Raw genomic sequence first — 14,520 nt, 5'->3', positions numbered from 1 at the left:
TTTTCTAAAAGATATAAACAACCATTTTTGGGAAAAGGTTTTTCAAATCACTTATTTTTCGCGAAACGAACTCACATAGCCGTAATGGGAAAATTTAAATGGCAGTCTCCGTAATAAGGGTCAATACTACCAAAAATCCCAAACTAGTACACTTATGAATTTACCCCAAACTAATTTTTTGACCACAAAAAATCCAAACTAGTATGCCAATGACAAATTTATCATAAACCGGTACAACATCAACATCAACATCAACATCATTTTTATCTCAAACTAGTTGGGGTTGGGGTTGGGGTTGGGGTTGGCGGTCGATGAACCCAAAAATAATAAAATGAAAGCAAGACCGATTGAGAGAAAAGAAATAATTATATAAAAATAAAAAAATATATAGAGAAAAATGACTAAAAAGGACAATCTGGAATATAAAAATTCTGCCCCTCCACAATGCTAATAGCTTTCCTCCACTCCATCTTAAGACAAACCGTATGCCAATCTATTTTTCACTTCATTAAATCTTGTTTTACTTCTTTCCCTTAGGTAAGTTTCGGTTGATCTCTTTCTTTCTTCATGTCATACTCTTGATAACAAACTTTTGCTCTTACTAGAGCATCTAGGGATCTTCGAAGAATATGCCCAAACCATATCAATTTATGATCTCTCATCTTTTCTGCCATCGGCACTACTCCAACTTTTCGCCGAATATCTTCATTTCTTATCTTATCCATCCTTATATGACTACACATCCACCTTAACATCCTCATTTTCGATACTCTCATTTTATGCTCATATTGCCTCTGTGCTAGCCAACATTCAGTTTCGTATAGCATTACGGGCCTTACTGATGTTTTATAAAATTTTCCTTTTAGCCTAAGAGGGATGTTACGATCACACAAAAATCCCGATCACTACACCATTTCATCCAACCTCCTCCGATTCTATGGCTTACATTCTCATCAATCTCTCATCCCTTTTGCAATATTGATCCTAGATATCTAAAAGCATCTTTCTTGGGTACCTCATGTCCGAGCATATTCACGGATTCTTAATCATTTCCTCTTGCCGTGTCGAACTCACACTTCATGTATTCAGTCTTACTTCAATTTAACGTAAATCCTTTAGACTCCAACATGCTTCTCCATAATTCTAATTTAGCGCCAATCCCAGCCCCGATCTCATCAATAAGCACAATATCATCTGTAAATAGCATACACCACGGCACTTATCTTGGATATCTTTTGTTAGCTCATCTATAACTAGGGCATAAAGATAAGGACTCAAAGCGAAACCTTGATGTAAGCCCACTATGATTAAAAATAACTTTATATGCCATTACAAGCCTTCACACATGTAGTAACACCATCATACATTTCCTTGATTGCCTCTACATACTTTGAAGGTACTTTTTTCTTCTTGAAAACCCGCTACGGAACCTTTCTTGAAACCATATCATACGCCTTCTTGAGATCAATAAACACCATATGTAGGTCCTTATTCTTTTCTCGATATCTCTCCATCAACTGTCGTATCAAGAAGATAGCCTCCACGGTAGGTCTTCCTAAAATAAATCCAAATTGATTTATAGAGACCTTGGTCCCTATTATTAAATGATTCTCAATAACTCTCTCCCACAACTTCATTGTATGGCTCATACGCTTAATGCCTCTATAGTCGGAACAATTCTAGATTCCCCCCTTGTTCTTGTAGATAGGCACAAGCATACTTTTCCTCCATTCATCGGGCATCTTATTAGTTTGGAGAATCTTGCTAAAAAGGTTAGTCAACCAACTTATTGACACATCCCCTAAGCATCTCGACACTTCAATAGGGATACAATCGGCTCCCAAGGCTTTACTAATCTTCATCTTCTTTAATGTCTCCTTAACTTCATAAACTCTAATTTGACACACAAACCTTCTGTTTAAATTATCAGAAGCGTCCTCCAAATCTACTTCATTCTATCGCTCTCTCCATTAAAAAGCTTATTAAAATAGCTCATCCACCTTTCCTTAATTTCTGCATCTCGTACGAAGGGTTTTTGATTTTCACCCTTGATGCATCTAACTCGTGTCAAGTCTTTACTTTTCTTGTCCCTTATCTTTGCAAACCTATAGATACCTTTTTCTCTCTCTTTGCTCCCAAGTTTTTTGTACATGTCGGAGAAAACCTTGCCTCTAGCCTCTCGTATAACTTTCTTAGCATTTTTTTTCGCCAACCTAAACTTTTGCAAATTCTCTTCACTAGGACATTTTCGCAAACATCTAATACACTCCTTCTTTTGTTTAATTGCCTCCTGCACCTCTTCATTCCACACCAAGTTTCCTTTGTTTGATGTCCGTTCCCTCTACTTTCCCCTAACACCCCTCTTGCCACTCTCCGGATGCAGTTAGATATCATAAATTGGTACCCATGTGACAAATTTACCTTTCGTTAGTTTTTGTTAAATTTTTTCATCAAATTCATGAGTTAGATGACATGTGGTACTTGATGGGTCTATCATTTTGGGGCATTTATCCTCTATTTTTCACGTGTGTACCAATTTTGGAGTTTTTTTTTTGTGGTATTAACTTAATTTTATGAAAACTAATGGAGGAAAATTTGTCATTTATGTACCAATTTAGAGTAAATTTGTCATAAGTGTACCAGTTTGAGATTTTTTATGGTAAAAAAATTAGTTTTAGTTAAATTTATCACGCTTATATCGGTTTCGAGTTTTGATGGTCAAAAAATTAATTTTGGATAAGTTTGTCATATGTGTATTGGTTTAAGGTTTTTCATGATATTAACTCCTGTAATAATGATCAGTTAGGGATATTAGATGATTAAAGTTAGTCGAAGGAGACCGGGCTTGAGTATCTAGAATCACTTCGGTCATCACTGTTCACTGTAAATTCTTCTAACTCTATCATACATTATTACTTATATTATCAGTCCAGCTCTGACAATTTTTTTTTTTTTGTAATAGTTCCCTCGGTAGTGTAGAAATACTCATACACATTTGCCATTGGTTTGAGTAAAGTTTTATTTGAACTTGCCGTGTTTTAAAATTTTTATGGGAAAACATACTAGAATTAGGGAAACTTGTCTTAGATGAATTAATCTTAAGATCCATAGCTTTATTTTGAAATAAGATTCATGAAATTCTAAGATAATTAAGGCTATGAAAATTGAGTCGGTACCGAAGGGGTATTGATAGAAATTAGTAGTGTAATTAAGTCCTCGACCCTAGAAACTCTCTAGTTGTGTAAAAAGTGAGGCAATCTCTAGTGTTTCACTTGGTTTCTAGCCGATCCCGATAAGCTAGTGGCGATTCCCATTCGCATAGAATATTCATAGGCTAAATTGAACTTAAAATGAAACCCAACGTTACGCGAATTAAGGGTTTGAGAGAGCCTGTGCCTAATCAAGGGCCATCGGCCTGCCTTTTTGGGCATTACTCACTAACCTATTTCCTCGATCGTGTTAAGAAAGGTTGCGGCGGTTTCCAGAAATGAATTGTAATTAGAGATTTTAAAGGGAAAATCCCTTTCAACTTTTGATCCAAGAAGAGTTTTGAGGGCCATATTACCAATTTGAAAAACTCGTTACCCTAACTTTATAGAGCATATAGCAAAAACTGCAATAAGCGGAAAACCCACAAAATAAGTGATACAACGACGATAACTTTTGATCCAAGAAGAGTTACAAGGCCCAAAAGACTCATACGAAAAGTTCATTTTGAGCTCTATGCTATGGCCGAAAGGGGGCATGTCACATATATTTAACCTTTAAAAGGAAAAAGTACACTAGAAGTGCTATAACTTGTGTACAGCATTTACTTGAGTGCCATAACTTTCAAAACGTTCACTTAAGTTCCATAACTTTCAAAAGCGTTCACTTGAGTGCTATAGTAACTTTTCCGGCGTGCCACGTCATCTTTCCGACGAGCCACGTCATCTTTCCGGTGAGCCATGTTAGCTTTTCGGAGTGCCACTTCAGCTTTCCGGTTGTTACATCAGCTTTTTCAGCATCCACGTTAATATGACACTTAAGTGAACGATTTTTGAAAGTTGTGGCACTTAAGTGAACGTTTTGAAAGTTATGGCACTCAAGTGAATGCCGTACAAAAGTTATGACACTTCTAGTGTACTTTTCCCCTTTTTAAAGTACTTGTGACCCAAAAAAAAAGTGCTTGAGATCAAAACCTAAATTTTTGTTAATCCCTTTTCTCTTCTTTTTTGTTAGAAATCAGGAATTTGAGTGAGTATAGAAGTTCGATTATCCGAATACCCATGAAACCGGAGAAAGGTACACTAGAAGTGTCATAACTTTTGTACGGCGTTCACTTGAGTGTTATAACTTTCAGAACGTTCACTTAAGTGTCATAACTTTAAAAAATCGTTCACTTGAGTACCATATCGACATGGATGCCAAAAAAGCCGACGTGGCTCGCTGGAAAGATGACATGGCACGCCGAAAATGTTACTGTAGCACTCAAGTGAACGATTTTTGAAAGTTATGGCACTTAAATGAACGTTTTGAAAATTATGACACTCAAGTGAACGCCGTATACAAGTTATGACACTTCTAGTGTACTTTTCCCCATGAAACCGTTTACAACGCAACCGGAACTTTTTGCCTGTAATTTTTCCGTGAATTGAGGAGTATAAGTGTAGGACGATTTTACATTCCTCAATGAACGATAGTTCAACAAAAGAGGGAAAAATACACTAGAAGTGTCATAACTTTTGTACGGTGTTCACTTGAGTGCCATAACTTTCAAAACGTTCATTTAAGTGCCATAACTTTCAAAAATCGTTCGCTTGAGTACCATGTTGACGTGGACGCCGGAAAAGCTGATGTGGCAGCCGGAAAGGTGACGTGGCTCACCGGAAAGCCGACATGGCATATCGAAAAAGTTGATATAGCACTCAAGTAAACGATTTTTTTCCGATGTGACACTCAAGTGAACGATTTTTGAAAGTTATGGCACTTAAGTGAATATTTTGAAAGTAATGACACTCAAGTGAAGGCCGTACACAAGTTATGGCACTCACGGTATACCTATCTCAACAAAAGATCTAGACACCGTATTATTAAGATCATGGGCTGGGTGCTACGGAAACAGCTGTGACTCAATTAAGTTATCAGGATAATTGACATCTGCGAGTGAATAAGGGACATGATCTGTTAAGTTCTCCTTTTCATCGCCAACCGCTGGTGCTCTTTCAATCAAACCTGACAGCAAGAGCACAGTCGAAGTCTTAAATAGACACATAACACCAAAGAGGACGACTTGAGCAGGGAATTTTTCGGACACGCTCATTCATCGCATCCCCAGTTTGACCTAAAACCGTGGAACGAAGGAACTTCTGGTAGGGATGGTTTGTCTTTTCCTTATTTATTCCAAGTCCATCGATGCAATGTCCGGAAATTTCCTGGCAAAGCGAAATGACCATTAAACCATCTATATTCTCGATTAGAACCGCGTCCCGTTTTACACTTCTGTCGCCGTAACTATCTTTATTAGTAGTTGTATTTATGGGGTTAAAAGTCGAGAATGAACTAAAATAATTTTGTCGGCACGTAACTTTGTTAACTTAATTTTACGAGATCACTTGTAAATATAATATTCCTATACAATGACATGTTAATTTTCTCGTCCTGTTTTTGTAATTTTCTCGAGATATTGATGCGAGGGGCACAAGTAGGCCACACACCCTTACTAGCTTTTTCCTCTCCCTGGTAGATTAATGCGAGTTGATGCAATAGAGTGAACGGAGTTCAAACATCCATACTTACCTTGATTTCTCATAAAATAGATCCAAAACATTGCATCAACCGAACATAACCTTTTGATGATACTTTTTTTTTTTTTCATTTTCATTTTATTCACTTGGTTTAATTTTTACTCTTTATTTTTCATGTATGAATGGTCTGACTATTTTATCGTATTTTGGTCCAATTTAATTTCATTAATATTTTGGTGCTCTTTTGCATTATCAATCAATTAAACTAACTTGATACGACATGCTACTTAACTATTAGAACTCGAAAAGAATCTCTTTCCTAGGATAACAAAGGTTAGTTTTGTTTTCAACATGCGATTAAACTATATCCGTATTACATTGAATTAGATGCTTTAATTCTCTGCATTTATATGCCATGTGATTACTAGCTTCAATTCAATTATTGATGCAGACGATGACCAAAAGAATTATTAGAAAGATATAAAAATCTTCAGAGAGAGAGAGAGAGAGAGAGAGAGAGAGAGAGAGAGATGATTAAACTTATCCTATTAGCAACTATATTTTGACCATCTGCTACTATTCGACATGCCACTAAACTATGTCGGTACTCCACTGAATTAGATGCTTTTTATTCTCACGCTTTGAACATGCCATTAAACTATTAGTTCCTCTGCCCTTTCATTTGCCGGAATCTCTACATTTATATGCCATGTGATTACTACATTCAATTCAATTATCGACGCAGACGTTGACCAAAAGAGTTGGAAAAGACATAAAGATCCTCGTCAGAGAGAGAGAGAGAGATGATTAATTTTGGGCATGTTTAACTTATTGTTCTTATCCGACCGAAAAAAAATTATTCTTATTAGCAGCTATTTTTTGACCATCTGCTACTAAGTTATCACATGACCATTTCCTACCAAACGCATTTCATGTGTAAATATATTTGTGGACGATTACAATATATTTTGTTATTCATTTTTGAAAAGAAAAGAAGCGATCTATTTTAGGAAAATATTTTCCTAATTAATTATTTTTCGTGAAACAAATGAAGCCATGATGTCGAGTCGGGATCAACTATGACAGAAGTAAAGCATCGGGTTAAACTCTTCTTTGGTGTCGGGGTAGAAGCTAAGGATAGTCATTGAGTCCCGAGTTTATTTCTTCCCCTTTCCTCATCAATGAATCACATGAGATATTTTCTAATTTGAGCTTTTGCAATCAATTCTATTCTTCTTGGCTTTTGTTCCTTGATAAGTTTTATTCTTTCTTGGTTCACATGAATTCCAACTTCAGACCATAGGTTGACATTTTATGTCTCTGCGAGGTTGGTTTCCGATTTGTTCGCTGGAATTGCATGGCGACGAGATGCTCCGACATATATGCGATGCATTAAATAATTCATTGGACTTGTATATCTTTCTAGAGATTATTACACAGATCAAACTATGTTTGCTGAATAATTCAATTCAAATTATGAAATATATGTGGGAGGTTGATCCAGCTTAATTTTTTTCAATACTCGAGCTTGGTTGACACTGTGGATAAATCCGAGCTCGATTAAATTATGTTTGTTGGATAATTTAGTTTAAATTATGGAATATATTTGAGCACGATTGAAATGGGTTATCGGTGAATCGAATTGGTCAATTAGGATCGGCACATGATCTCTACCTCGAGCTTGAAACTCAGACACTTAATGATGCGTCTTTGCTGGTTGATAACATTCCCGCGAGGTACGATCTAACAAGATAGTTGACAGTTAGTTGGACACGTGAATAAGTCATTTTCAACCCCAAAATTCCATCTGATTTTTCCTGTTGATGCCAATTTTTAAGGGTTGTCGAGTATAGACTTTCAAATGTGTTCGTTTTCGTGACAAAATTCTAATGGTCTTCCCAACGACTATGCGTGTTCAAAGAAATTTGAAAGACTATTTATGTAATTGCCGTAATTGTAAAGTCTAAATATGGATACCCCAAAAGCTTAGAAGATGAAATATAGTGTACTCTCTTTGCATATAATGACCCGGTCTAATGAGGGATGGAAGTGTTCGCCGGGACGAAAATACCCGGTTAAGGAGTGGCTCAAGACAGTCTTCTACGATGGCAAATGGGATAGAAATTATCCAAATTGCGCACCGAATAGGACAAGAGTGTTCATGGATTTCAAAGAGGAAGCCTTTTGATATAATGGTGATGTACTGGGATGGGTGACCTCCAGGAAAAAATGCTCACTTATTCATCAAATGACAAAAAATTGTAAGGCAAAATAGACAATACCTCGAGTGAGTCAATTTAAAGATGTCACATCATTACATCCGGTCATTGGAAAAAATTACATTATTCAATTTGCCATCTGTACTCTGAATGTATATCTAAGCTATGCCCTACCTTGAAAATTATAAGATTATTAATTCCACAAAAATTAAAGTCACTAAACACCTCAAAAATCATGGAAAATACGAGTGCATAATTTACCCTTTTCGAATTCCTTATTGTATATAGCGAATTATATAAAACAAATTCTTTATGACAAATTTTACTCACGTCTATCATTTTGCTTCATAACGGTCAATTATATTGAATAAAAGAAGGTGATATGAATTATTGAGTACATTTTTTAATTATTTTCCGAGTCATCTTTCTACGCGGACTTCAAAATCATATCGTGCCATCACTTACGGTTGAAGACGTTTACCGACAACTTGCACGTGGCTTGCGACGTCAAAAATGGATTGTTTCTGGTCCGTTCTCGAGCAAAGGTTTTGACTTTTTATTCCGCGATCTCGTCCACCTTTGTCCCCGTTTTCCACGCAAGCCCTCTAATTTTTGTTTTTATGTTCTTTTTTCTCTAATTAGGACATGCATACATAGCATCCATAACCTAATGGCGATCCATTTTTACAATTTTTTGGGCCAAATCAGATTTTGATTGTCGCCTCCGAGGAACATGTTGAGTTAGAAATGTCGTGATCTCGATATAATCTAGTGTTCTAAACCACCCACTTGATCACTAAGTCGGTTAAGTGTAATAATAACTCGGATATGGCAATGAACCGATTTGAGATGGCTGATCTCATAGCAGACTTGTCGCAATTCCCAGCATTTGCCATCTAGCCTAATGGTACTTGACTTTGTAAATATGTAGTTGACCCCGTTTCATTTAAATAATCAGACACTTTGTAGGTCTTTAATTGTTGTGTACCTTGAAGATTGTTATTCAATTCATTTGGAAATTAAATAAATAATGTCCGAGTGATCTCAAATCTCAATCACACATCCATAGACAAATCTCCAATTCGTCCCAACCCTACATGATTTTGTAATTAGAATCCCAACCCCCAATCCTTACCAGCAACGTATTTTCAACTGAATACTAAAACATCTTTGCATGTACCTATCATGATCATCCCATCTTCAATCAGCAGAAAATAATGAGTTTGTTTTTTTTTTTTGCCCCAGATAGACGTCACATGCTTTGTCCCCATGAAGTTCATTTCGTACCCATTCAGCCCTATAATCTCACAACATGCGTCGGTTTATTGTTCTTTAAATCAGGGTTTTCAATCGAGTAAGTTACTCGATCGAGAAGCCGTGCAACCAAGAACCCTGGTACTGTGTGGCTCCGACACGGGGTCCGTGAACAATCCGGCCAAGGCTTTCTTCACTCCTTTTCGCGGCATTAATGTCTTCGCTCTACCACAGTTTCTCGGCATGTTCCTACCTTGACTCGACGGTAGCTCCTACTCAAAACTCCTCCATACGAATCCCTAGTTGTTGCGCGGTAGCCCCTTCCCCCCCGAGAATGATCTTATCTTCCCAACTGCTTTCCCAACGGGCCACCACCTCTTTGAATTGATCCAATATATCTGCTAATTTTGTTCTTTCTTTTCGAGTTGATCGAATAGGGTTGGTTCGGACTTTCTCGTGTCGATTTCGAAAGATTCGGTCGATTCCTGTTGTCTTGCGTTGATTGCCAAAGTTGACTGAAGTTAGAAGTCAGAGAAGACTTGGCTCTAAAAATTTCTAGGGAATTACTCAGCTCGTGCCACATAGCGGGCCATCTTCTATGCTCTGGGGGATCTAGAATGTTTTACAAGGTCCTCATTTCTCATTTCTTTTTGCTTTGAATATTGGCACTTATGTTGAATTTCTACTCTGAGGGAAAGTGCATCTGGTGCAAAGAAGAAAAATGCGAGTCATTGTGGAAAAGAAAATGCGAGTCACCGTAAAAAAGTTAGGACTGTCGTCATCTACCAAGTCTCTTGAATGACGTTTTCATCTTGTGCATCTTGATGTGAAATGATGCCGATTGATATCCATTGGTGAAGATGTTGTTGATTGTAAACTACTATCGGGTATTTACACGGAGGAAAACCAATAGGCGGACTTGGAAGCTTGGAACACGCGTGGAAAAGGCAACCATAAGTTTTGATCTAGGAAGAGTTACAGGCCTAAAATGCTGGAGTTATCCCATAATGATTATGGAAGAGGCTAGCGGTCGGTTCACAAATGTAAGGGAAAGCCTCACCTTTTAAGATAACTTTTGGGATGAGAGATATTCAAGACTATTCAACTCTAGTATCAGAGTTCAAGTTGGCAACACGTCTAAACGCAACAGTCACATGAGAAAAACTGGTTGTTGGTGTTCTGACCTAGGGTCCGATGTATGAGGGAGAGATTGTTGGAGTTATTCATTAATTGTAGAAGGGGCTAGTGGTCGGTTTATAAGTGTGAGGGAAAGTCTCATACGTTGCGCTAACTTTTGAAGTGAAAGAGGATCAAGATGCCTAATACCACTCAACTTAAAATACCAATCCAGAAAACTCATTCCAACCTCTATGCTGTTGGCAACAAGCGCAGAATTCTCTACAATATGTCTATTTTCCCCCCTTTTTCATTTCTATTAATTTTTCAAAACTTCTCTATTGCTCATGATTATTTTTGGGTTTTCTCATGCCACCAAGATTTGGAGAATGCCTTATGATTATTTAGGAGTATGGGCACACCCTGTCAGCTCCATTACTAATTAAAGTCCATACAATTGGCTCGGTGGTCGGTTGGAAAGTCTCATCATTTGAGCAAACTTTTGGGGTAAAAGATGCCAAATAATAAAAATACTGGTTCATAAAACTCATTCCAAGCTCTATGCTATTGGAAACAAGCGGGGAATTTTCTACATTGTATGCTTTCCTTGTTATTTTAAACTTTTGTTAATTTTTCCAAACTTCTCTGTTGCTTTTTTTTGGGTTTTCTCATGCCACCCAAGATTTGAAGAATGCTTTATGATTATTCAGGAGTACACGCACACCCCGTGAGCCCCATAACCGATTAAAGTCTGTCTAATTGGCCCGTGGAGGTAACCCTTATTCGAGGCGGTATGCATGCATGGTAGTATTTGAACGAGTGACATTCAATTCCTGAGCTAGAAATACCCCAATGGCCCAGCCAACTACATTGACATGATAGAGTAAAATCGTTTGTTAGTTGTTCGTAGAGTACTCATTTGTTCTTTTTAACTTTTCATACATTTTTTATGACTAGCTTGATAATGCAGAAAGAGATTTCTCCAAATTCTAGTCCTTGAGAGATTATTTGTGTCGGAGGACCTGTTTTACCAGTTTAATCCAATTTATCATCGGTTTCACCGTGCCATTTTTAAAGGTAATAGCTAGTCCTGCCTAAAGATATAAATTTATGTACCTTTGTATTGCCACAAATTCACGATGTACAAGATAATCCTAGTCACGTGATGCGACCGTAATATGGGCTGATCATACCGATAGTCACATTATGATCATTGGCTAACTTGTGTAACAAATAGTTATAGTGGTTTAATCCATTTTCCCTAGTGCCAATATTTACATCACGTGGCTTTAGTCAATCGTTCATTGATTTATCCTTTTCTATTCTTTTGATTTCATAATAAGTCCGTCCTACGCCCGGGTTCCTCGACTAATAACTTATTATCTATATGAGGTCATTTACTAACTGATGCCCCCCTCCTGTCGTCAGCCGATGACTACGTGGCACCATCTCGAACGCGGCACACGAGTTTCAGATCCACGAGTTCAGATTGTTGTTGGCTTGATCTTGACTTATCGTGGTCCTACTAGGTGGCTTTTGTTAAATATTTCTTAACTGCAGAATCGAATTCACGTTTCTGGATCAAGTTAACAGGACTTGTCCAACCACTAGGAGATTGCAATGTCCATCTTCAGGGGAGTGGAGTGGGGACGCGCGAGGAGAGAGAGAGATGTTTTTGCAACCTGCACATTGTACATAACGCACACAATGTGACTTGTATAGTATAATAGAATATGATAGAACCGGATCCAAAAAAAAAGGACTCGTCCATTTTTTTTTTACATGTACCACGAGTATGTGAGTACAAGGAGCTCGATTATCTGGAGATTCATAAGAACCCTTTACAAGCTTGGATTTACATCGAATCGAATCACTCGAAGAGAAACCACGTCCCCCAATGAGAAATTCAAGTAAAATATACGTTCATCAGGAGATTTCAGACATTGTAGTAGGATGATGTGGTATGTATTAATTATCACTTGATTTGGCTCTAATAGTCATTATTTCGAGATGGTTGAGATATTATAATTTTGACTTTTTCTGCGTAACTTAATCAAAACAAAAAAGAAAGTATTAAATAGACATAGACCACCAAGTAGGACGACTCGAGAAGGGCATTTCGGACTTGTTGATTGACTGCATCCACACTCCACATTTTGAGCCAGAACCATGGGAATGAAGGAACTTCTGATAGGAATGGTTTGTTTCTTCTTTTCTATTATCCCAAGTCCACAACGAAAGAAAAAAAATATTGTATAGACTTGCAGAAATCGCGAATGGGGAGCAAAGCAATTTTGGGCACGCATGACAACACTTCTCGAGCAGAAATCCGTTTGATAACGTAACTTCTGAAGCAGAAATCTATTTAGTTACACAATTTCATTTTTTTTGCTTCTGAAATATTTTTTTTGCTCCAGAAATAGTTTTTGGAGCTACTTGAAGAAGTGAAAAAGATTTACTTCTATCAAGAAGTAAAAAAATCAATTTCTAGAGCAGAAGTGTTGCCATGCAAGCCCAGCCGCCCATGCTGGTGGAAGAAAAAAGACAGAAGAGATATAAACTAATTCACAGTGACGCGATATATGAGAGTTTATATTGTTTAAATGATAGAAATTACATGAATAATGGATGAAAAATATTTTTATTTACTGAGAGAACAAGGATTCCTGCAGACCTTGACCTGAAGAAGTACAGTTGGTCTAGGCAATGGCGCTTTGGAAGGACTCTAAAGTCCCGTTCTTTTGTTGGCCAAAACCCTAAACAAATGACCCGACAAACTGATACTTGGCATATGCTCCCACCAATATAGTAATCACAAAGAAATAATTTGCTCTTCCTTAAAAAAGGGTCGATTCTGAAATGATCTTCAAACCCATGCGAGCACATGAAACGAAGATTAGTCCCGCAAATCAAGATTGCAAACTGAATAACTTATTCCTATTCGCAGCTCTTTTTGGACCTTATCACATGACCATTTGCTACTAAGCTTTAGAAATAAATACCTAATTAAACACATTCTGTCCCACCTCAAATGTCCAATGTGATCTTCAAGCTGATTATAGATTGGACTAGATCTAGAAGATTAGATTATTAAAATAATATTGCTGAGGATATTCACATGGGCCACGCGGACCACGATGGCACAACGAAGGAGGACCGCATAAGATCACCTTAGGAAATGCCATATGCACGTCATTTTGGACTCGCAATTCAAAACAACAAAGAGCACTGGTGCTCTGCTCATTCAAACTTAAGATTTCCCAAGTCATTAGTGTAGAAATTTGTAGCAAAAACTTAACCGAATTCTCACTCGTTTTATCCATTTTTTACGTCTTTTGACGATTAGAAATGTTTATGTCACCTTAGTTGATAAATATCAAATCGTGTCTTCGCACATTGCCAAACTTTTAAGGATGCCTATCGTAGAATCAAAAGTCAAGATTGGTGACTGGAACCCCTCTTCTTCCAACTTTGGAACAAATATGGCACGCCAATCTTTCACAGGAGCTTAATTTCGAGAAATTATATCTTCTACTATTTTGATGCTGCATATACAGTTTGTACACATCTTTTCTTTGTTTTCCGAGCCTATGGTTTTTGACACATCTTCTCTTCGTCTCCCGAGCCTATAATCAAGCGAATAAAAAGCGCATGGATAGAGGTTACGAGAAAATTGTTTATAAAACTCCAAAGTGACATTTTATTTTCACCCGCTTTAATGACTATATGATCCGTCCCTCTAGCCAATTTAGTACTTATTGAATAATAAACTCTGCTAATGCAACTAAAATACTAATATAAAATGCATAAAATATGTAATTTGTATTTACTACATATAGGACATATCAAGATAGTTTTCTACAAAATTAATATAATTACTAAACCACTATTTCCCTAAAATGGTTACTTTCCGTAGCCGTTTTCGTGGGGACAGAAAAAGAAAATTGAAACCCTAGTTAGCCAAAAGCGAAGAGTACATGCACTCCCATTCTCCGTCAAATGGGCGACTATTTCTTCTTTTGGAAAGACATGTCGGGTCGCCAACTATGGAACTCACATTAAGTGCACAAGCGGTCAAAGCACGAACCTTCCCCTCTACATTAAGTGTATTGGAAAAATCCGTCAAATTAGACCAAATGCATGGTCAAAGCACGCACCTTCCCCATCCTCTCCTATATAAATGATCCCAATCCTGGTGGTTTTTC

Source organism: Rhodamnia argentea, chromosome 3, assembly GCF_020921035.1.
Source record: "Rhodamnia argentea isolate NSW1041297 chromosome 3, ASM2092103v1, whole genome shotgun sequence".
NCBI lineage: Eukaryota > Viridiplantae > Streptophyta > Magnoliopsida > Myrtales > Myrtaceae > Rhodamnia > Rhodamnia argentea.
Note: the sequence above shows the minus strand (reverse complement) of the source record.